The following is a 21,674-nucleotide window of genomic DNA, read 5'->3' as shown; positions in this document are numbered from 1 at the left end:
CTTCTTCACACAGAAAATGTCCCACGGCGTGTTGGAGGATGCAGAGTTGCTTCCACGCAGAAAGATCGCAAACAAGCCTTGCTAGCTGCAAGAGTTGCAGTTGAAGAAAATGGGTGCTGCCTGGGCCCAGGAAGGACCAGGAGGTCGTCCCTTGGAGGAGGAGACAGAGGGGGTGCTCAGCAGCACAGAGATCCCATGCAGAAGCAGGTAGCACCTGCAGAAGCACTTGAACAGACATTCAAGAAATGTGAGCATGGCAGTCATCTCAACACTACAAAGGAGGGTCCCACGAAGCCGGTTATCAACTCAGTGAGTTGAGCAATGGAGGATGGAGTGCTGGGGACCTGGGCTGTGCTGTGCATGAAGGTTTCCTTGCAAAAGTGCACAGAAGCCCTAGCAGCTGCAGTTCACGCAGTACACAGGATTACTGTCTGGCGTTGGGAGGCAAGGACTTATCTCCACCAAATTTGGACAGAAGGACCACTGGACTGTCGGGGTCCCTTGGATCCAGCTCCTGTGTTCCAGGGACCACGCTCATCGAGATGAGAGGGGATCCAGAGGACCAGTGAAGCAGAAGTTTGGTGCCTGCGTTAGCTGGGGGAAGATTCGGTCGACCCACAGGAGATTTCTTCTTGACTTCCAGTGCAGGGTGAAAGGAGACAACCCTCAGACCATGCACCACCAGGAAACAGTCGAGAAAGTCGGCAGGATTAGGCGCTACAATGTTGCTGGTAGTCGTCTTGCTACTTTGTTGCGGTTTTGCAAGCGTCCTGGAGCAGTCAGCAGTTGATCATTGACAGAAGTCAAAGAGGGAGATGCAGAGGAACTCTGGTGAGCTCTTGCATTCGTTATCTCACGGGAAACCCACAGGGGAGACCCTAAATAGCCCTCAGAGGAGGATTGGCCACCTAACCAGGTAAGCACCTATCAGGAGGGGTCTCTGACGTCACCTGCTGGCACTGGACACTCAGAGGCCTCCATTGTGCCCTCACACCTCTGCATGCAAGTTGGCAGAGGTCTGGGACACACTGGAGGAGCTCTAGGCACCACCCCCTGGGTGGTGATGGACAGGGGTGTGGTCACTTCCCTTTCCTTTGTCCAGTTTCGCTCCAGAGCAGGGGCTGGGGGATCCCTGAACCGGTGTAGACTGGCTTATGCAAGGTGAGCACCATCTGTGCCCTTCAAAGCATTTCCAGAGGTTGGGGAGGCTACTCCTCCCCAGCCCTTAGCACCTATTTCCAAAGGGAGAGGGTGTAACACCCTCTCTGAGGAAATCCTTTGTTCTGCCTTCCTGGGACTGGGCTGCCCAGACCCCAGGAGGGCAGAAACCTGTCTGAGGGTTGGCAGCAGCGGTAGCTGGAGAGAAAGCCCCAGAGAGCTAGTTTGGCAGTACCCCGGGTCCATGCTGGAGCCCCGGGGATGCATGGGATTGACACCCCAATACCAGATTTGGCATTGGGGGACAATTCCATGATCTTAGACAGGTTACATGGCCGTATTCGGAGTTACCATTGCGAAGCTACATATAGGTATTGACCTATATGTAGTGCATGCGTGTAATGGTGTCCCCGCACTCACAAAGTCCGGGGAAATTGCCCTGAACAATGTGGGGGCACCTTGGCTAGTGCCAGGGTGCCCTCACACTTAGTAACTTTGCACCTAACCTTCACTAAGTGAGGGTTAGACATAGAGGTGACTTATAAGTTACTTAAGTGCAGTGAAAAATGGCTGTGAAATAACGTGGACGTTATTTCACCCAGGCTGCAGTGGCAGTTCTGTGTAAGAATTGTCTGAGCTCCCTATGGGTGGCAAAAGAAATGCTGCAGCACATAGGGATCTCCTGGAACCCCAATACCCTGGGTACCTAGGTACCATATATTAGGGAATTATAAGGGTGTTCCAGTGTGCCAATCAGAATTGTTGAAAATGGTCACTAGCCTGCAGTAACAATTTTAAAAGCAGAGAGAGCATAAACACTGAGGTTCTGGTTAGCAGAGCCTCAGTGATACAGTTAGGCACCACACAGTGTGGTGGATAAAGAGGTGTGATAGAAATAAGTGCATTTATGTTTTTCAGAACTCTGGCAACTTTGAGCAGCTCTGCATGCCACTTTATGGTATTTCTTATGATCAATTTCTACTAATCTGGTTACTGCCCTGGTTTGTCCAACTTGATATTTTGTTTATCACTTTTGTTCCTGAGCAGGCATGGTTGGAGAGAGAAATGGTGCAGGAGATTTGGTGGGATGGGCTTTCTTACCATCATCCAATGTCTGAATGTTAATTGTGAGATGTAAAGGAAAGGTCAAGTGTGTAGCTAGTTGCGAGCTGTAGTGGTGGACTATATTAGAGTTCTCCTGTGTTCTGGTAATCTTGTCTCTTGGGTGAGGTAAGATTTCCAGTTCTAAATTAAGGGCCTCATTAAGAGGCTGGCGGTCTTAAGACTACCAGCCTTGTGTTACCGGTCAGGAATGTCGCTGCTGTGGAGGTCTGACCACCACATTAAGACCTTGGCAGTCAGACTGCCAGAGTTCCACCATCTGTGGTGGGATCGGTGATACCGACGGGTTGACAGCGGGTAAGAGTCACAATCCACCAGGGCAGTGCTGACCTGCGGATTACGACCTCATTCTCCGCTAGCCGTTTCATGGTGGTTTCACCAGAAAAAGGCTGGCAGAGAACAGGTGCAGGGGGCAGTTGGCATGGGCAGTGCAGGGGACCCCCTGCCCAGCACCATCGCATTGTTCACTGTTTGCTGGTGCACCCTGTAGGAGACAGCATTGCCGCCTGCTTGATTTTGAGCTTGAGACAATGCTACTGACTGTTTCCTGCTAGGCTGATGGGTGAAAACCTCAGTTTCCGCTCGTCAGCCTAGTGGGAAACTCAAAATAGGTCCATCGGGGTGGTCACTACTATGGCACCAGAAAACCTGTCGGGAGTTTGGCGGACGGGTTATCCCGTCCGTCAAACTCATAATTGGGCCCTAAGTGTGTACTGGAATGCAAGTTTTGAATTGTGTTGGGGGTTGAGGCAGTTGAACCTACCAGAGATGGAAGGTTCCTGTGCTTTATGTGTACTCCAGTGGGGCTGAATACAGAATACTTACAAATTGGAGGTGTATTACTTCAATCTGCACCACAGAACTGGCAACAAGATTAGGCCCTGGCAGAGAACCTGTGCAGGGAGTTTTGCAAATTGCAGACCTCGGTTGCAGATTGCCAGTTGCTGGTGAATATCACTGAGCACTGGAGATGTTGCGATCACTGGATGTGGAAGAGGCAGACAGGAACAGGCAGACACAAGGGACAACATTTTTTTTTACTGTATTTGCTGTGGTGCAGTGAGTACATTGGGGTTGCAAGCCTTGCTGACTATGAGCCGTACCTCTCAAGCTCATTGGCTTTGTGTGCTGTACAGAGAAGCCTGCCTAGCAGAGGAGTGCGACTCACAGGCAGGCAGTGTGGGCGAGCATGTCTATCTTTGTTGATGGGTTACGAGGTCACCTAACGTGACCCCAGGAGCTGGCCATATTGTTTCCATGCCAGATATTAAAGACACTACAGGGTCATGCAACATGACCCTAGGAGGTGGCCATATTTTTTGAGAGTTACAATGATTTTAACATAATACCTCCTTTGTGAGGATGCAGGATTCTGCTGCATATTAAACCTGCAAGTGGCACACGTAAAGCTACTATAGTGATGGTGAGGTTTACAATATTGTGACTGTTATGTTTTGCAACCTCATATTCATTCATTGTTCATTCTTCGGTGAGGGGTACATATTTTTGTGTTCACTGTGATTCAGAGCCGATGGAAATAGACACCGAAGCATAGCATATTTTTTGGATGAAGCAGCTTCATTAGCCATAATTTGCCTTGATTTTGATACATTTTTAATTACATTTCTAGAAGCATTAGCTTTGTTTCAGAGCTGGTGGAATTGGGTGTTGAAGCATAGCATAGACGGTGTGCAGGAGTTACAAAATCATCGCTGATTTTCACACTGACACTCCCACAATTGTTTTTGGCCGTACAAGGAGATCCACCATTAAAGTCGAAGTGGAAGGAGTATTCCTTGAATTATATAGACACTATAGAGGATGAGGAATTAACCCAAGAAAAGAAAAAGAACATGCTGTTTCATTCTCTAGGTCCACAAAGGTTAGATGTTTCCAATAGTATGGGGAAAAAAATAGATGAAGTAGACATTTTTGGAAATTCTCCTTCTGATCTTGATAGCTATTACTCACCAGTAGGATGTGTTGTCATAGACAGTTTAAAAGTATTTCAAAGGAAATAGGCAGAATCAGAATCCATTGAAGATTATGTGTCAGCCTTAAAACAATTAGCAATTGATTTCAGATTTGGTTCCTTGCATGACAAACTCATAAGGGACCAGACAATGATGCAGGTCAATAACGAGTATGTGCAAGAAAGATTGTGGGTGCATGGGGACTCTGTACTAGGAGAAGTGATTACACTGGTAAAAAAAATCCAAAGTTTCCAACAGAATGCTTAACAGTGTTGGAAAGTTCATAGGCCAAGAGTTCTGGTGAGGTAGTGACAAAAGTCAAACCTGGTAAAAAGATGGGTGCACAAGGCAAGGATGGTAAATGGGTAAACAAGGAGCATAATACTAAAAGCAAAATAGGCCAGAACCAGTTTAGGGATCATAATCTGATTAAAAGATGTTTTGGATGTTGAAGTGCTGAGCTCTTCGTATATAGCAAACAGAAACCAGAAATCAATCAAAAATGTTCCACGTGTGGTATTAGAGGGCACTACACTAAAGTATGTAAAAGAAACAATAAGGAAGGGAGAGTGAAGATCATTAACAACTATAGTAGTTCATAATCTGAATGAGCAACAGAGGATGGAACTGAGAGTAATGAGACTCTGGGCCTCACTACAAGGCTGGTGGCCTTGAGACTGACAGCCTCCCTATGGCAGTCGGACTGCTGCACTCCAGACTGTCTGACCACCAGATTACGACCTAGTCGATCAGACTGCAAAGGGACCACCGTCCCCACCAGGAACATGGTTCCCCACCAGCTGAGGGCGGTCAGACTCGAAGTCAGCCACTGCAGTGCTGAGTTCAGCACTGCCATGATGATCACAAGACCCCTTTCTGCCGCCTTTTCAAAATGGTTTAACTGTCATGAAAAGGCTGGCACAAATAGTGCTGGAGGGCACATGTCGTGGGCAGTGCAGGGGCCCCGCTGCCCAGCACCCTCAGAATGTGCACTGTCTGCTTAAGGGACTTGTCCCTTAAGGGAGCCGAGACCGATACCGTAGCGCTGTTCCAACTGGGCTGACCCACGGGAAAGTGGTAATACAATGTTTCTTCCGGTCAGCCATGTGAGAACATCGTAATACTACTGGGGGTGAGGCGCCGTGTTCACAGTCTCATCCCCGTGAGCTTGGCAGTCAGCTCGTCCAACTTCAAAACTTGTAATCAAGGCCTCTGTGTTGAGCATAGATGGAAGGGGAAGCCATTCCGACAAAGACATGTAGGAACAAACCTGCAGCTGAGATTAGGTTAGGAGTAGTTCTAATTCTCATAGTGGCAGATTCTGGATCTCCCTACACTATAGTAGATAGGGAAATGTGGAAGAATAAGTTGAGAGGATACTGGGTCCCCATCTCCTATAAGCTGATATTGCAGAAAGTTTTATGGATGAGCCTATACCAGTGGTTGGATATAGATTGGTAAGCTTTGAATTTAAGAATAGGAAAGTGATAGATAAGTTGTATGTTGCAGAAGAAGGTCGATCTGTGTTGGGGTGGATGGATCAGAGAGCCCTTGACATAATTTTACACCTTAACAGCCAGGAGAAAGCGTTGAAGGAGGAGAGGAGATGAATAATGTCTTACAGAAGGAATTTCTAGAAGTATTTTCTGGGAAGGATCCTCTAACAAGATAATACTTAAAAAGGATGCTAAACCAAAGGTGCACCAAATGAAGAAATTGCCTTGTAGTGTGAGGGAAGAAGAGAATGCTGAAGTAAAAAGATTGTTGGAGGCTCGCATAATTAAAAGAGTGGAATCGTCAGAATGGATTGCTCCCATTGTGGTGGCAAGGATGCCCAATGGGAAAATTCACCAGTGTGTGGATCTGAGACATCTTAATGAGAACAAAGTGGTAGAAAAGTTTCTCTTGCCCAAAATGAATGAAATGAAAGCCATAACTAAGAAGATGAGTTAGTTTATTGTCAGCATACCATTAGATTAATTTGCACCAGGATTGTAAGGATTTGACTACATTCATGCCACCCTCTGGATGTCACAGGTTTGCAATGATGCCGACTGATTTAGCTTCAGCAGCTGCAGTCTTCCAAAAAAGGATGCATTAACTATTCAAGGGAAATGAAGGGGATATTGTTTTTCCAAGATGATGTACTAGTGATGGGTAAGGGCAGGGACCAACATGATGCTTGTCTAAGGTAAGTGCTGGCAACATTACAAAAGAATTGGTTGTCAGCAGAGTTTGAAAATTCAGAGTTTCTTCTTCTAAGGTAACCCAGGGATGGATGAGGAGTTGCATGAAAGTTCAATGATCACCAGAAGTGGTAAAACAAAATATCAAGGATGCACAGAATAAATATAAAACATACAGTGACAGTAAAGAAGGTGCCCAGGGTGTAAGAGTATGAGCGGATGACATGGCATATGTGAAAAAAAACAGGGAAGGTGAAGGAGGAGAGTACATTTTCAGGAGAACTGAAGCATAGCCATCCTGGATTTCTGTTGAGGCTCTGCTGCCAACTTGAGGTTGGTTTTCGTTCAAAGGCTCTTGCGTCCCTGCTGAGATTGGACGGTTGGTATTGTTTTACAGGCACATTGCCATTTATGCCCAAACTCTGGATTTTGGCATCACCAGTATTGCATGAAAAGTCTGACAACCCCATCATCTTCAAGATCTTTGACAGTGGACCCAACAGGTTTATATATATATATCCTAACACTGTTCCCACTGGTCCACCCGGCGGGAACATGTATTACAATGTTCCCGTACGTCAGCCCACCGGGAACATTGTAATACGCTTGGGTGGAATGTCACTGCTATGGCGGTGGTGTCCTCTCCATGAGTTTGGCGGTCCCGTGGTGGGACCACCAAACTCGTAATGAGGCAATAAGTGTGTAATGGAATGTGGGGTTTGAATTGTGTTGGGGGGTTGAGGCAGCTGGTAGGAGGCTGGCCTGGCTTATAGTGGGTACCTGATGGTACTTACACCACGTGCCTGGTCCAGTTATCCCTTAATAGTAGATGTTAGTGTTCTAGCAGCTTAGGCTGTTAGAGGTAGCTATAGCAGAGCAGCTTAGGCTGAACTAGGAGACATGCAAAGCTCCTACCATACCACTTATATCATATAGGTACTATATCATAAGAAGCACAATACTCAGGGTTACTAAAAATAAAGGTACTTTATTTTAGTGACAATGTGCCAAAAATATCTCAGAGGATATACTCCCTTAGGAGGTAAGTAAAATACACCAAATATACACACAAACCAAAATCGGGTAAGTAAAACAGTCAGAACGTAGTGCAAACACTGTTGAATACAATAGGATGCAATAGGCCTAGGGGCATCACAAACCATATAATAAGAAAGTGGAATGCGAACTACGAATGGACCCCTAGGCTAGTGTAGTGTGTAGAGGGTCGCTGGGAGTGTAAGAAAACATAAGATACCCCACCCCAAGACCCTGAAAAGTAGGAGTAAAGTGCTACTACTTCCCCAGAAACACTCTAAACTCGTGATAGAGGATTCTGCAAAGACCACAACAGGCTGCAAAGCACTGAAGAAGGATTCCTGGACCTGAGGACCTGCAAAGGAAGGGGACCAAGTCCAAGAGTCGTGAAAGTGTCCAGGGGGGGCAGGAGCCCACTAAACCCCAGATGAAGGTGCAAAATGGCTGCCTCCGGATGGAAGAAGATGAAGATTCTGCAACAACGAAAGGTGCAAGGAACTTCTCCTTTGTGCAGAAGATGTCCCACAGAGTGCTGGAGGATGAAGAGTTGTTTCTTTGGAGAAAGACCACAAACAATCCTTGCTAGCTGCAAAGGTCGCGGTTGAAGAAACAGGGTGCTGCCCGGGCCCAGGAAGGACCAGGATGTCACCACTTGGGAAAGAAGACAGAGGGGGCCCTCTGCAACTCAGAGAGCCCCCGCACAAGAAGGCAGCACCTGCAGAAGTCCTTGAAACTTGGGTTCAAGAAGACTAAGCACAGTGGTCATCTCAACACTACAAAAGAGGGCCCCACGAAGCCGGAGGTCAATTCAAGGAGTTGAGCAATGCATGACGGAGTGCTGGGGACCTGGGCTAGGCTGTGCGTGAAGGATTTCGTGCAAAAGTGCACAGAAGCCTCAGCAGCTGCAGTTCACGCGGTGAACAGGATTACTGTCTGGAGAGGGGAGGCAAGGACTTACCTCCTCCAAATTTGGACAGTTGGATCACTGGACAGTCTGGGTCACTTGGGTCCACCACCTGTGTTCCAGGGGCCATGCTCGCCAGGATGAGAGGGGTCCCAGGGTACCGGTGATGCTGAAGTTTGGTGCCTGCTGGAGCAGAAGGAAAGATTCCGTCAACCCAGGGGACATTTCTTTGGGGCTTCCAGGGCAGGATGAAGGCAGGCAGCCCCCAAAGCATGCACCACAAGGAAACAGTTGAGAAAGCCGGCAGGATTAGGCGCTACATTGTCGCTGGTAGTAGTCTCGCTACTTTGTTGCAGTTTTGCAGGCATCCTGGAGCAGTCAGCGGTCGATCCTTGGCAGAAGTTGAAGTGAGAGGTGTAGAGGAGCTCTGGTGAATTCTTGCAAGTCGTTATCTGAGGAAAAGCCCACTGGAGAGACCCTAAATAGCCCTCAGAGGAGGATTGGCCACCTAGTCAGGTAAGCACCTATCAGGAGGGGTATCTGACATCACCTGCTGGCACTGACCACTCAGAGGCCTCCATTGTGCTCTCACACCTCTGGATTCAAGATGGCAGAGGTCTGAGACACACTGGAGGAGCTCTGGGCACCACCCCTGGGGTGGTGATTGACAGGAAAGTGGTCAGTCCCTTTTATTTGTCCAGTTTCGTGCCAGAGCAGGGACTGGGGGTTCTCTGAAGTGGTGTAGACTGGCTTATGCAAGGAGGGCACCATCTGTGCCCTTCAAAGCATTTCCAGAGGCTGTGGGAGGCTACTCCTCCCCAGCCCTTACACCTATTTCCCAAAGGGAGAGGGTGTAACACCCTCTCTCAGAGGAAATTCTTTGTTCTGCCTTCTTGGGACTGAGCTTCCCAGACCCCATGGGGGCAGAACCCTTTCTGTGGGGTGGCAGCAGCGGTAGCTGAAGAGAAAACCCCAGAGAGCTGATTTGGCAGTACCCGGGGTCTATAGTGGAGCCCCGGGGATGCATGGGATTGGCACCCCAAATACCAGATTTGGCATGGGGGGGGGAAATTCCATGATCTTAGACATGTTACATAGCCATATTCGGAGTTACCATTGTGAAGCTACATATAGGTATTGACCTATATGTAGTGCACGCGTGTAATGGTGTCCCCGCACTCACAAAGTCCTGGGAAATTGCCCTGAACTATGTGGGGGCACCTTTGCTAGTGCAAGGGTGCCCTCACACTTAGTAAGTTTGCACCTAACCTTCACTAAGCGAGGGTTAGACATATAGGTGACTTATAAGTTACTTAAGTGCAGTGTAAAATGGCTGAGAAATAACATGTGCGTTATTTCACTCAGGCTGCAGTGGCAGTCCTGTGTAAGATTTGTCTGAGCTCCCTATGGGTGGCAAAAGAAATGCTGCAGCCCGTAGGGATCTCCTGGAACCACAATACCCTGGATACCTTGGTACCATATACTAGGGAATTATAAGGGTGTTCCAGTGTGCCAATTAGAATTGGTGAAAATGGTCACTAGCCTATAGTGACAATTTTAAAGGCAGAGAGAGCATAAGCACTGAGGTTCTGGTTAGCAGAGCCTCAGTGACACAGTTAGTCACTACACAGGTACACACATTCAGGCCACAAACTATGAGCACTGGGGTCCTGGCTAGCAGGATCCCAGTGAGACAGGCAAAAACAAACTTACATACAGGTAAGAATGGGGGTAACATGCCAGACAAGATGGTACTTTCCAACACAGTTGAACATACCAGAGATGGAGGTTTGCTGTGCTTTATGGTTACTCCTCAGTGGGGGCCCAGTAAAGAGTACTTACTTACAAATCGGAGGTGTAGTACTTCAATCGACACCACATCCAGTTATCCAGGATAATGTGACACATCTCTTCAGCTATTCCACGCCTGTTCATTTGGTGATGGCTGTTTTATTAGGTGGTCTATTAAAGGGTGATGGACAAGACTCATAGCATATATGTGTCACATGAGGTTGAGATGATTAAGCTGTAGTTTGCTGCTGACCACTAAGTGTTATGGTATTAGTATTATTGTGTGCAGAAAGGTTGACATTAATATATTATACACAGACTAACCATTTGTCAGCCATTCAGTTTTCTTTGCAAAATATATAGTTGTGACTGTACATCAAGTCTAAGTGCAGTTACGTACCCAATAGAGTTGCAAACCCTATGCCGCCTAGAACAAGCCTCGACTGTCCACCCTCACTATCAATGGAGAGTTAAGTGTACAAAGGAAGTTACATGATTATCTAACTGAAGTACATTGGAATGGAATGTCACTGTATACCAGTGGTAAATAAAAGTATCCATCCAAATGCTGCTCAGTAATCTCTCAGCACTCTGGCACTGCAACCTTTAAGATAATTATTTCTTCAGGACAATTGATTTGACGTTAAGATGCATATACTTTTAAGGCGTAAAGTCAGGAAGATGCAGATATATTTAGAGATTTGACCCTGCAAGATGTGGACTGTTAGGTTAAACAGCAGTAGAAATCATTAAAGTGTAAATTGCAGCATTGTTAATAATTGTCAACCTCTAATATACTGCTTTCAACAGCAGGGACAAAATGAAAATATGGTGTATGAAGGCATGTAAACTGAAGTATTGAAAACTCAGCAAAGCTTTAAACATGTAGCTATTTAGCCAACAAAAGACTTGGGTGGCAAAGAAATTCTCCCCAGAAACCGGTGTTTTCCCTGGTCGTGGTTTGTTTTTTCGGTCTCACCTAGCACATGAGCTGCCTCTACGAGGCATGGTGTATCTGATCTGTGGGCATAGAACACACCCACCTCTTGTAATTCGTTCCTTTGCATACCCTTCGAAAAACCTTGCTTTTCTGTGGGCAGTTGCTTACATTTGTCCCTCCTTTTAGTATTCTGCTCACACCCATGGAACTGCCCCTGTTACTTGTAGGCTTTCACTTTTAGGCCACTTGTCTTACATTCAGGCACTATTTTTACGGGCGAGCACAAATTGCTCAGTTCCGTGTTGTTATCTCTCTTTGGGCTTCAAACCACGCCCATGTCACGTCAGTGTCTTTCATTGGTTCGTGGGCTTGCCTTTTAAAATCTGCTCACTTTCATTAGTGGAAGGCATGCATATGTCATGCCTTTTCCTGTGGTTAGCCCTCCTCAAGAGCAGCGACCAAGTACTGAAAACATACAAGGCTCGCTGTTTTCTGTCCTGTTTGTGGACTACCTTTTCTCTTTTTTCGCAGCGTGATCTCGCTTGGCAGAAGTCAGGCACTTTGCATGGCATCGACCCTGTTACATAGTTAATTGCACTTTTGCTAATTACGTAGATAATTGCACTTTTGCCGATAGGGTTTCACTACGTGTGAACTGTTATTTCCGTTTATGTGTCTGCGTTGCACTGATGGCAGCCATCAGCTCTCTTATGTGAAACTTTTACTTTTCAGTTTATATGGCAAGAAAAGTCCAGTTAGTTATGTGAAACTGTTTTATTTTCATTGTCAATTTATGTGGCAAGAAAAGTCCGGTTAGGAGTTTACAATGCTAATTGCTCGAGCTCAAGCAAACGCAAGACCTTTTGCATTGCAAATGCTTGTTTCTTTTACAGCTCAGCTCAGCCTGGGGGAACAGCAGAAGTAAGGGCCGTAGAACTCTGCATGTGAGCCCTTGTGATTCTTGTTTAATCGGCTCCCTTCTTGAGCCAAAGCCCACTGCTTCCCCTCCTCTTCCGTGGGCAGACGAAGAAATCCATCATGGCTCTCGTGTGCAGAGAAGCACTCACTTCCATCTCCCAGAGTGGGTCAAGTGGGGGCTTTCAGTAACAAGAGAGGTTGAAAAAGTACTTCTGTTGGGGCATTTTTCACTAATTATTTGCTGCTTCCCAACTGGATGGGACTCCTTTTACTTGTAATTCTTAGCATTCCACCCGTGTCTGGTTCTGTTTGTCAGTTTGCCGTACTGATCCGCAATTGGTGTTTCAGTTTACAGCCATGAGTATGCTTACAGTTTTTGGCTGCATTTTTTAGAGGTTTGTTGGGTAGTGGATGTCATAGGGGTTTAGTCCATAAAGGTGTGAATTGCTATATTTGCTGTTGAGGGGCAGGATGGCAGTCTATGAAAGTACAGAAGCCAGGGTCGGGGCCTGACCCTCTGGAAGTCCCATTGAAGCCATACCTGGGTGAATTGTATGCTTGATCGGTCTTGCCAAAACTGCAAAAGCTAAAACGCTCTCTAAGTAGGTCATTGCAGTCATGGCGGTACAAGTTCCCCTTTTATGGGCGAGCACAAAGTGCTCTGTCCAGTCTGTAATCTCTCTTTGGGCTTTAAACCACACCCATGCCACTTCAGTCACTTACATTGGTTCGTGGGCTTGCCTTTTAGAATCCGCTTGCTTTCATTTGTGAAAGGCATGCATACGTCATGCCTTTTCCGGTGTTTAGCCCACCTACACAGCACCGGTAAAGTACCAAAAACATACGAGGCTCGATGTTTTCAGCCTGGAGTCCGGATTACTTTATCTGTTTATTTTACATGCAGAGCTTTTTTTGCTTTACAACGCTAATAGCTCTAACTCGAACAAATGCGAGACCCGTTGCATAGAAAATGCTTGTTTAAACCAGTAAGAGCACATTGGTCCCGGGCTGCTACCTCTAAGACTGCACGTCCGAGATGCCACTACATTGTAAAATGAATGCCCAGTGGTACAGTGAAATGCAGCCGCACTAACCCCCGTGTCGTTGGGAAGCGGCTTTGAAGCAGTCAGTTGGCAGGGCTGGCATCGCCTCCAGTGCCAAGTCCCTTCCACGTCAGGGGCACCCTGGCTGGTGGTAGGAAGCTGGCGACGATGGCTCCCTGGTCGGTATCCTTTGGCTGGCACCACTGCAAGGTGGCTTGTTACTCGCTCTTTGTTCTAGGTCTGTGCCAAGATGCAGACCGAAGCTTTGCCCTCCAGAGCAGCCTTCCGCGCCCCCAAGAACAAAAGACTACGACTGGCCAGCTGAGGCAAAGGCTGGCAGAGATAAGGAGGGCAGGCCTGCAAGTGCGGCGCCGACCTGCAAACAATGTTCATCATTTAATTTTCTGTAACAATATCCTCCATGGCGCAGGACTCAGCCCAGCTCTGCAGTCTGTGCTGTTAAAATTCACGTTTATAAAATACAAGTTACAGACACAGTGCCTGTAAAGACAGGTGCCAGTGCAATGCTGCAGCGTCGCATGACCTCCCTGCACGGTTCCAGGTAGCGGCAAGAAGTGTTGTAGAAATAGGCCATGCAATGTACTTCTAAGACAGTTTTAGTGAAGTGAAGAACGCGTGCAAAGGAAGTAGATGTGATAAACGAGAAAGGATAGCTTTAGCAAGGCAAACTGGCAGGATTCAAAACTCCCAGACCTGTTTCTCCCCTATGAAAATGGAGCTCTGTGATAAGCAAACAGGAGAACTGAAGCATAGCCATCCTGGATTTCTGTTCAGGCTGCGCTGCCAACTGGGGGTTAATTTTCGTTTGAAGGCTCCTGCTTCCCTGCTGAGGTTGGACAGTTGGTATTGTTTTACAGGCACTATGCCATTTGTGACCAAACTCGGGATTTTGGCATCAATAGTATTGCACGAAATGCCTGACGACCCCACCTTCTTCAAGATGTTTGACTGTGGATCCAACAGGTCTATCTGCATGATTTCACGGGTTCCACGCCCTGCACAAATCTTTTTTGAAGTGCATCACTTGTTTACCATCTATTAGAGTATCACGGGATCCACTTTGGGGTTTGCTGTTATCTTTCTTTTGAAGGTAAGCCTTGGATATTCCGATCTCAAGGTCCTGCACTTTATTCAGAACCTTCCTTGGCCTGTTTTGCACATAAAGATGCACCTTGATTGTTTTGAATCACATCTGAGTGTCCCTGTTCCATATATTCTGGATTAAACAAGACATCATTGTCCCACCTGACCAGCTGCACATGGGTACATAACTGTACGTTTTGCCGCTGTAGATGGGACACTCTTGTCTGACACTGTCCCTACCCAAAAAAGAATGCCTCCTTGTGAAATGTAACATGTGCTCATCTAAAGTGCTTTAATACCTTCAGGTTCTACACTCTTCCCCCTCCCCCCTCCACAATCCCTCATCACCCCTGGCTACATGTTGTGAGCCAGGGATAACATCAGGGTGCTGATTACCCAAACTGCACGCATGCAGAATCGCATACACTTGCAAATTGGCACCACCGTAGGCTCGTAACCCACCAGGCAACATCCTCATCCTTGAAAGAGTCCCAGGAGCTGTTAAGTACGAAGGGAAGTGACCACTACTGACCCATTTTGTTGCCTAAATATGTGAGAAACTCACACTTCTTTGCTTGGATGATAGTTATCATGGTTAGGAAAACACTGACGGGTGGATTGCTGGACTTAACCTCAGTCACTGATAATTAAATATTTGTCACTACGTCTCTCCAGACTGATGCCAGACACAGGGCCTCATTCCGACCCTGGCGGTACAAGACCGCCAGGGCCGGGGGCAACGGAAGCACCGCCAACAGGCTGGCGGTGCTTCATTGCCCATTCTGTCCGCGGCGTTAAAGCCGCGGTCAGAAAAGGGAATCCGGCGGTTTCCCGCCGGATTTCCCCTGCTTGGGCAGAACCTCCATGGCGGCGCTGCAAGCAGCGCCGCCATGGAGATTCCGACCCCCTTCCCGCCATCCTGTTCCTGGCGGTTTTTACCGCCAGGAACAGGATGGCGGGAACGGGTGTCGTGGGGCCCCCTAACAGGGCCCCAGGGAGATTTTCACTGTCTGCATTGCAGACAGTGAAAATCGCGACGGGTGCAACTGCACCCGTCGCACCACTGCAACACCACCGGCTCCATTCGGAGCCGGCCTCTGTGTTGCAGGGCCTTTCCCGCTGGGCCGGCGGGCGCTCCCTTGGCGAGCGCCCGCCGGCCCAGCGGGAAAGTCAGAATGGCCTCCGCGGTCTTCTGACCGCGGAGCGGCCATTTGGCGGTTCCCGCCAGGCGGGCGGCGTCCGCCGCCCGCCAGGGTCAGAATGACCCTCACAGCCTTGGCCCTGCTCCCACAGGATTAAAGTGCCACATTCTACAGGGAATACCAGCAACTCCTTCCGGTTTTGGCCATTTTTACCACAAAGTGTTGCACTGTGGGGCATATTTATACTCTGAGCCAGATTTGCATCATTTTATTATTTATGTTTTAAACAAATCAAGCGCAAACTTCACTCCATATTTATATTTTGGTGCTAGACATGTCTAGAGCCAAAATATTGAAGTTAGTCATTTTTTGCCTGCGGAAAACTACCTTGCGTCAATGAGATGCAAGGTAGGCGTTCCAGGGCAAAAAATGACTAAGGGCCTAGCACCTTATTTATCCTCCTGTGCACAAATCATGCACAGGGGGAGTGTTCAAATAATGCCTGGGTCAGGGCAGGCGTGAGGGGACCTGTGGGCCTATTTTCATGGTGGAACACCATGGAATAAGCCCACAGGTATCCACACCAGCGGGACAGCGGAGGATGGGGGACCCCATCCCAGGTAAGTACAGGTAAGTATTTTATTTTTGTCTTTAAAGTGCCATTGGGGGCCCTGGAATGCCCCCCCCCTACATGGCACTGGGTGCGCAATGGCCATGCCCAGGGTCCCCTGTGCTGGCCAGTGGAGTGGTGGGCATGACGCCTGTCTTTTTCAAGACAAGAGTCATGTGTTATGGATGGTTTAGCGTCAGAAAATGATGCTAGGCTGATTAGTTTTTTTTTTTTTTACTCCAAACCGGCTAATGTCATTTTTTTCTGCTAGCTTACCTTTTGCACCGGCTTGCACCATTCCATAAATATGGTGCCCGGCTGGTGCTCAGAAATGGTGCAAGCCGGTGCTAAACTTTTTGGTGCAAAACTGCATTAGTGCAGTTTTGCACCAAAAAGTATAAATCAGGGCCTGTATTTTTTTTGCAAAATGGGGCCTTATTCTTTATTAATCCATCCGAGGTTATGTGGCCTCAGTAGATTACAAAACCTATATTGTTGTGCAATTTACATATGTTTTTATGTACCCAATGTTTCCATACCATCCCTATTCCCTATCACATAATCATATATTTCCTGGGTTACAGGGTGATATACTCTGTCAGGTGTATCTCAATCGATTTTAAATGCTTCTATACACTGGCAAAGTCCACTGTGAAGAAACTTTACTGAGCTCCAAAGTTTCTGATAAAACTACTTTTTTATGTATATGTGTTTGCAAATTAAATAAAATGCATCATCATTTGTGTATGTGTTTGATAAATGCTTTTTTCTTATCTTTGTGTATAGTTTTGCAGTTCAAATGATCAATAATGTTTAGGCCTGGGACCCCAGCTTCCAGTAATGTATCATGTGGGGTTCCCTGGATTCCAATAATGATTCAGTGGGGGTACCCGGCTTCTAGTAGTGATTAGGTGGGGGTCTCTGGAAGTCTTCCATTGTACCATCCCTGTGGAGGAAGGTTGCATTGTACCTTCTCTGTGAGGGAAGCTTGCACTGAATATTTCCCGCTAGGAAAGTTTGCATTGAACATTCCTTGTGAGGGAAGTTTGCTTTGTACCTTCCATGTGAGGGGGGGATGCTTGCTTTGTACCTTCTGCGTGAGGGAAGCTTGAACCAGTTACTAAAAAAACTACCTATCCCTCTCTATCTTCCTTTTTATATATTCTCCTCAGCTCTGACCCATATATACTCACCATGCCACATAATTCCACTACACAAATGCACTCCTTACCACACAATTCCACACTGCACAATTCCACAAGTAACAAAATACAAACCATAAATTTCCACTCCACACCATATACATCCCCTACTCTCTAAACCAAAACACATAAATAAAATACATTGTCATTTACAACACCAATCGCTCAAACTCTCATAAATGCAAGACCTATTGCATTACAAATGCTTGTTACTCATGTATGTTTGACATTTCTGAGAAATGTGACAAAACAGGGTTTCGTGGAGAGTTACAAAGCTGAGGGTCACAAGGTAAATTGTAAATAAGGTTTGTTCCCCAATTAGCAATATGCACAACCCTCTCTTTTCCAGAGCCAAATAATTTGCTGCTGACTTCACTTACAATTGACGCTAAGAATATTTTAACTTCCGATAGGAATCCTCATTCTACGTTTACAAATCACATTATTTAATAATTAAAAAACAATCATAAAAGCAAACAAGGCATGCAAACAAGTGTAGAAAAAGTAAATCAATGAATAACACAAACAATAAATATAAAAATCACGACTCATCAAGACATGCATTCTAGCAAATCAGTGACATTAAACAAAAATGTTTCTCCTGTGACAAAGAAAAATTAGAAAAAAAGAGTTAACACAGGAGCAGATAAAGGGTGGGCTGAGTGGCTGAAAAATAAAGCAGGGCTGCAGTTAACAAAACTAAGGCTTCTCAAAATAGGAATTAATCATCGTTTAGTGTATGCTATCTAAAATCTACAAAAATAATAAATGTAAAATGCAATTGGCTTTGGATGAAGGACTCATCACAAGGACAAAGTATAATAGACGACCAACTGAACTGTCCGAAGATAAAACATAAAGAACATTAAATAGTGCCAAATCTAAATTTAGTAAGGGGGATTTGGTCTCAACTATTGGTACCGGTATCGAGAAATGGTTCTGCCCCCATAGCTGTGCAGGCCATAAGGTGCTCTAAGCTTTTGCCCTTGGCTAGTTCAGCAGCTTCCCTCTCTTTCTTCTTAGAGGCAAAATAAAAACACTTTTAGCCAGATTTTGTCTTTGGAGGTTAAGCTTTGAGGATTTGAAAAAATTGAGGGTCTGCCCCGTTTATGAGCAACTAATTGGATATATGAGAACCTTGGGATTCAGAGCCCAAGCTCACAAGACAGGGAATCCTCGATCAATTCTCTATTAAGAACCACCTACGGTTTGCCCCAAATCGAACACCATGATAGTAACGGGGCAAGGTTGATTGAATCCTCCATGTAAGCAAACCCCAAGTCCTCGTGAATAGCAAAAGTCGGACAACTATCAGGCAGACCCAAGAGGCGTCTACAAACCTTATTTTCCTCCAATTGCAGGGCTGTCTCCTTGTTGCCCCACAACCCAGAACCATATGTTAAATCATATTAACGCTTCCTATTGTAAATGTCTAGCAGGGGGCCAATTGGTTTGCCACTGATACAGGAAGCCACGCTAAACAGAATCTGAACAGAGTTGGAAAACCTCAGTGCCATTTTAGGCACATACAGACCCCAACTGCCATTAGAGACAAATGTGACACTTAAGTAGGAGAATTTGTACATTCTAATAATGTGTTTTCCCTTTAGGTCCAAACCACTTAACCTTGAAACTAATCCAACCAAGACTTTTGTCATGGCCTGTGGTCCTAAAAACCTCAAATTAAGACATAAAGGGGGTCATTACAACATTGGCGGTAAAAGGCGCTTACCGCAGTGCAGAAGACCGCCAATACACCTCCGCGGTGGCGGCATTCCGCCACAGCTATTATGACACACATCTTGGAATCCGCCCAAAATCAGACACCCACACAACACCGCCACTCCAAAGGTCAGTGATAAACTGGCAGAAAACAATCCTCCACGCCAACAGAAACACGCCCATGCTATTACGACCCACGAATCCACGCGGCGGTCATTCAACCGCGGTATTCCATTGGCGGTACATACCGCCGCGCTCAAAATACACACACATCTCCAAAACACCGCCACATTGTACAATTACAAATACACACACCTGATACACATACACACACCACACATCCAATACAATATAAAACACACACCCACATCACCCACAAACCCCTACGACCAAAAATCAGAGATGAAAGCGACAGAGAGAGAGCACAGAATAGACAACCCCACCACACAGAGGCACACAACACCATCACCCACACAACATCCACGCACAAAACACCACACACCACTACACATACCACAACCATCACCAAATACACCACCCCACACATCACCCACACCACCCCATGGCACGCCAAAGACACTCCCGCTTCTCCGAGGAGGAGCTCAGGGTCATGGTGGAGGAAATCCTACGGGTAGAGCCACAGCTATTTGGCTCACAAGTACAGCACACATCCATAGCCAGGCAGATGGAGTTATGGCGCAGAATAGTGGACAGGGTCAACGCCGTGGGACAGCACCCAAGAAATCAGGAGGACATCAGGAAGAGGTGGAACGACCTACGGGGGAAGGTGCGTTCAACGGTCTCCAGGCACAACATCGCGGTACAGCGGACTGGCGGCGGACCTCCACCTCCTCCCCCACAACTGACAACATGGGAGGAGCAAGTCTTGACCATCTTGCATCCTGAGGGCCTCGCAGGAGTCGGTGGAGGATGGGACACTGGTAAGTAAAATCTTAACTATCATATCCCCCACCCTACCTGCATGCTATCACATACCCCCTCCCTCACCCCCTCCCCTATCACTACAACTCCTCACTAATGTACCCATGACACCAACCACCCATCCCAACACCAAGCCCTGCATGACACAACTAAGCATGGACACCCAGCACTAAAGCATGCCCACAGCACATACCCAGTACACCCCCACAACCATCACCACACAAACCCACACACAGGAATGCTTGCACTGGGGTACACAAACACCCACCTATTGCACACCATTACATACACACATGTAATAATCATGCTCTTATGCCCATGCAGGAACACGAAGGACCGTCACCACACCAGAGGGTCCAGACAACACCACTCCACCCCCAGAAGAGGCCCACAGTGACGATAGTAGCTCTGCCCTACTGGATCCTGATGACCAGCCCGGACCATCGTGGGCCTCGGACAGTCCGTTCCCCCTGCACAGGCACAGCCCAACACCGACCTTCCACCCTCTGGTAACACCAGCACAGCACCCACCCAGCGGGCCCAAATCTCCCTACCCAGGACAGGTCAATCAGCGGTGTGTCCATCACTACAGGGAACCCAGGATAACCCACCACCCCAACAACAGGGACCTGGGGGCAGTGGTAGTGGGCACACGGTCCAGGGGACGGAGGCACAGGAACACAGGGGAACTGGGAGGGCTGCTGTGCGACAGGGGGCGGACAGGCCAAGGGAACCCACTCTCCACGAGGCCCTCTCCTCCATCATGGGAGCCTACCACCACTCCCAGGAGATGATGGCCACGGTCCTGGACAAGTTGCAGGAGACCCTGCGCCTGCAGGACGAACTGTATTTGGGGTTCAGGGAGGAGCTCAGGACCATCAGCTCCGACCTGGGCACCATCGTAGGGGTGCTGAAGGACATACAGCAGACCTTGAGGGACACCGTGGCACTCCAAGGGACCCCTGACACGAGCATGGATGATGAACTGCCCACCACCTCCGCCGGCGCTAGTGGACAGGACCCCCCGCCACAGGACCAACACACCAGCACCCCACCCCCTGCAGACGGACAACCACCACGCAAGCGGTCCCTGAGATCCAGGAACAGGACAGAGCAAGATGGCAAGACCCCCACCAGGAAATGAGACCACCCTGATTGTCACCCCACTGTCCCACTTTGTTACCTTGTCCATACTTAACCTGCCCCAGCTCCACTTCCAATGCCCAGATGGGCAGTGCACCTGTGAGACTAATAGACTGGACTCTGCCATGGACATTCCTCTGCCATCACCCATCACCATTTTACAACCCCCTCCCATTTCTGAGCACTTCAATAAACACCCTTGAAACACAAAACTATCTGGAGTCAGTCTGTGATTTAGTAAAAATGTATTATCAATGACAGTGTCATAATGGGTGTACCATTGTAAAGCTAACATACCTATGTCACACATCACAAGCCCTTGAAGGATGCAAGGAGTTGACACCAGGGTAACCACACCTGTGAAACCGTTATGGGAGGGTACAACTCAGTTACCAAATAGTGATTGAATTCGAAAGAAAGGATAGAGGTAGACGTGTGAAAGTTAATGTAATGCAAAAAATGAAAATTTTCTCACCTGTGTCTCACTGGAAATATTGCTGTATGACTGACTCCCTGTTGTCGTTGTCTTCTTCATCGGCTTCATCCTCATCACTGTCCACAGGCTCCACAGGCTCCACAGCTGCTACAACACCGTCATCGGGATCATCCTCCTGCAGAAAAGGCACCTGGCGTCGCAAAGCCAAATTATGGAGCATGGAGCAGGCGATGATGATGTTGCACACCTTCTTCGGTGAGTAGAATAGGGATCCACCTGTCATATGGAGGCACCAGAACCTGG

The sequence above is a fragment of the Pleurodeles waltl genome, chromosome 2_1, assembly GCF_031143425.1.
Source record: "Pleurodeles waltl isolate 20211129_DDA chromosome 2_1, aPleWal1.hap1.20221129, whole genome shotgun sequence".
In the NCBI taxonomy this organism is placed as follows: Eukaryota; Metazoa; Chordata; class Amphibia; order Caudata; family Salamandridae; genus Pleurodeles; species Pleurodeles waltl.
The sequence above is the reverse complement of the archived record's forward strand: the minus strand, read 5'-3'. Positions refer to the sequence as shown.